Raw genomic sequence first — 3,862 nt, 5'->3', positions numbered from 1 at the left:
ACGCCTGGCTGTAGCGGCGGCGGGGGCTGGAAGCGCCCAGGACATGGACGCTTCCGCCGGCTGCGGCGGCGACGGCGTTCCCCGAGAGCAGTGCGCAAGGTTCGGCAGCGGAGGCGGCGGCGCGCGCGGGCGCTAGAAGCTCCCCTAAATAACGGTACATTGCGGCGACGGTTCACTGCAACAACTGCTGCTGCTGCCCCGCACGCGCGCCGCTCTGAGGGTAAAGCGCTGAAGGGCGTCGACGCGGGAGGGAGGGAGGGAAAAAAGGGGTGGGAAATACCACTGCGATTAAAAAGGGGGGGAGGGAATGGGACACCCCGCTCGCACAATGGGACTCCACCACGGACACTCTCGCAACCCCCCCTCCGCCGCCACTGCCTTTAAAAGGGTCCCTCCTCGGCCCAGGAGGCCGGCGGTGGGCGGGGCCAAGGTTGGAAACGCCCCTCTTGTCCACATTTTCATTGCTCCTTTGCGCAGGCGCAGCTCCTTTTTTTGCCTCTCTCCACTCTCCCCCTCCCCTCGGGCACTCCTTTTCGAAGGGACGCCCTGAAGAAACACCCCTCTCTACCGCCTCCTCGATTGCGCATGCGCACCTCCTCTCCTTTTTTTACACTCTGGAATCTCCTCACTTCACTCTCCCCCTCCCTTCCTCTCGGGCACTCCTTTTACTGAAGGACGCATGCGCACTCCTCTAGAAGACGCTTGGAAACACCCCCTCTACTTCTTCTTCCATTACGCATGCGCAGCCTCTCTCTCTCTCTCTCTCTGGAACCTCCTTACTCTACAGTACTCTCCCCCTCCCCTCAAGCACTCCTTTTTTTCCCAAAGGACGCATGCGCGCTCTTCGAAGACTCGATTGGGAACACCCCTCTCCTCCTCCATTGCGCAGGCGCAGCTCCTTTCCTTTTTTTCTCCCCACTCTGGAATCTCCTCCCCTCTTCTCGGACCCTCCTTTTTCGAAGGACGCATGCGCGCCCGGTTTGAGGCAAGGCGGTCCCTGATTGGGCCGCGGGTAGCCCCGCCCACCATCGGCGCGCGAACGAGGGAACGGTTTCTCTTTACAAAATGGCGGTGAGTGCTAATGTCAGTTGCTGGGATTCATAGAGTTGGAAGAGAGACTGCAAGGGCCCTGATCCATTCCAACCCCCTTTTTCTGCCATGCAGGAACTCCCAATCAAAGCATCCCCATTGACAAATGGCCATCCAGCCTCTGCTTAAAGACCTCCAAGGAAGGAGACTCCACTACTCTCCATTGAGGAAGTGTCTTCCACTGTCAAACAGCCCTTACTGTCAGGAAGCTCCTAATGTTGAGCTGGAAGCTCTTTCCCTGTGAGAGGCGTCTCCTGTGTCGGGGACTTTGAGCTGTTAGCTGGGGATAAGGGCAGCTCAGCTCTTCATTAAAGGAGGTCCAGCATGGAGTGTTGGACTGCTTCCACTCTGGAGACCAGGGTTCGAATCCCTGCTCAGCCAAGAAACCCACTGAGGGCAACCTTGGGCAAGTCACACTCCCTCAGCCTCAGAGGAAGGCAGTGGCAACCCTCCTTTGAACAAACCGTGTCAAGAAAGCACCATAATAAGTTTGCCTTATATACTCATCCCTCCATATTTGCGACTTTGATATTTGCGGATTTGATTATTCACGGTTTTGATTAATACATTCTCTCTAGGAATATCTAGGTCCTCCAGTGCAACTCTATGGTCAACTTTAACTAAAAGTTGCACTGAAAGACACACTAGAGATCCCTAAAGAGAATACTCTACTAGGCCTTTGTAGCTCCTCCAGCGCAGTTCTATGGTCAGTGTCTGTTGGACATTGACCATACAGTTGCACTGGAGGACCTAGAGATTCCTAGAGAGGTGTCCTCTCAGGTTAAAAACATGGTGTTATTGTTACTTGCGGTTTCCCCATATTCACGGGGGTCTTGTGCCCTTAACCCTAACGAATATGGAGGGACAAGTTTACGATAGTAGTCTCTGTGAGTCGGGAAAGACTCGAAGGCACACAACACACGCAAGCCTTTAAAATGCTGTATGTGAGTTGCTTGCCTTCAGGATGCTTCCGACTTACATCAGCCCTAAGGTTGGCATGTTTCTTCAGAGTGGGTTTGGCATCGCCATCCTCTGAGGCTGAGAGAGTGTGACCCGCCCAAGGTCACCCCATGGGTTTACATGGCCAAAGCAGGATGTGAATCCTGGTCTCCAAAATCATAGTCCAGCACTCAAACCGCTACATCATGCAACCTACTTTTCCAAAATCTTAATGTGGTAATACAGTAATGGACTTTATTATTTATTACCGTAGTTGGACTGATGGCATTTTTAGATATTGATATTTATTATTATCTTCTTTCAGAACTCCTCCTCTTCATTCTGATGAGAGGAATCTCTGGCAAGTGTTCTCAGGGTCCTTGTCTAGTGACTCCAATGCTTAAGGCCATTGCTAGACAAAGCAATGTGACAAAGTTTGATCTGGGAAGGCATTGCTGCCTTGACAGACACCACAGTGCATCCACTGACTGATAATCCCTTCATTAGGATCCAAATAGTGTCATGTTCACTTTGCCTAGATAGGACGACAGCCACAGATATGTTCCCTTGTAGCTCAGGTTTCCACACAGCCAGGTCCTCTGAGATATGTATTATTACTGAGGGAGGAATGTGAAGGAGAGACATTCCACTTCTTTTCTATTGTAGTCTTGCCTAAATATTAACTTCACATAGACATGGTGTATGTTCAAGTGTTGGTGTTCCTGTGCTTTATGTTTATGTTCACTCACTTCTTCTGAGTATATGTTGGTCCAGGGAATCCCCAGAACATGGTGGAATAGCTCCCATAGTCCATAGAAGGCATTTTGGGGGAAATGTGTTTGTTTGAAAAGCTTTGCAAAAAGTATAAAATAATTGAACCCTGGGGACCTAGAGAGGCTCCAGACATGCTCCAAACATGGTGGAAATGCTCTCCACGCACCCCAGAGGTCCTATAGGGGATTTAGGGCAAAACACTCCCAATTACACCATTCCCCTCCTGAGCAGTTTAACAGAATGGCTTCACTCCTTTGGTCCAGTTTTTGTCATAGTCCTCCTCATGCTAAAAAAAATGTTCTGTGATCAAACTAGGGTTTGCTGGCATACCATAGCTGAACTGTTCACAATTCCCAGGGCTTTTTGAAGTCGAAAATTCAAGATTATCATGTTCTTTGAATTTCCTGAGTGGGGCCTATCGACCGTATTTTCCAGCTTATAAGATGACCGGATGTATAAGATGATCCCCCAACTTTTTAAATGAAAATATAGAGTTTAGCATATACTCAACCGTATAAGGCTACCCTCCTCCTGAGTAGCGCGGTAGCTGGCCATGCACATGCGCGCCGGTTTCAAGGGGCCTCCGGAGGCCCCTTAGAAGCTGGTGCGCGTGCTCTCTGGGCTGCCGGCTTTCTGGGCCTTCAGAGATCTGAGAGGCAGGTGGCCCCGAGAGCACGCATGCCGGCCGCAGGGCTGCCGGGCTCAACCCGGCATACAAGACGACCCCTGACTTTTGACCCAATTTTATTGGGTCAAAATGTCCTCTTATACGCCGGAAAATATGGTAGTTGTATGGTAAAATAGAAGAATCTAGTTGGTTTGTGCAAGTAGGGGCAAAGCAGACCACCCCTGACAAAGCCAGATTGGACCCACAGCAACTGCACACCACAATCCCAATCCACCCTTTTGCACGAGCAAAAAGCGGGCTTTTCCACCCCACCACAACAGAAAGCTGGCTTTAAGACGCTCCAGCGGCATGCGGCATATAAACGCTGCACCCCCAGAGTGCACAAAAGCTGGCCTCTGTGAAAAATGCATGTGTTAGAGAAATAACTTTCAG

General features: G+C 50.8%; 1 protein-coding gene across 2 annotated transcripts in view; it reads left to right on the top strand.

The window, feature by feature from the left end:
* The first annotated feature begins 851 nt into the window (after positions 1 to 851).
* Positions 852 to 3,862, top strand: part of SHLD2 (shieldin complex subunit 2) — a 124,505-nt gene continuing 121,494 nt past the window's right edge. For both annotated transcript variants that reach the window (XM_042456099.1, XM_042456100.1), the window contains exon 1: positions 852 to 1,071. The gene's annotated coding sequence lies outside the window, so the exon portion shown is untranslated. The remainder of the gene's footprint in view (positions 1,072 to 3,862) is intronic.

This window comes from Sceloporus undulatus, chromosome 3 (genome assembly GCF_019175285.1).
Source record: "Sceloporus undulatus isolate JIND9_A2432 ecotype Alabama chromosome 3, SceUnd_v1.1, whole genome shotgun sequence".
NCBI classification, from domain to species: domain Eukaryota; kingdom Metazoa; phylum Chordata; class Lepidosauria; order Squamata; family Phrynosomatidae; genus Sceloporus; species Sceloporus undulatus.
Note: the sequence above shows the minus strand (reverse complement) of the source record. Positions and strands in the feature narration are given on the sequence as shown.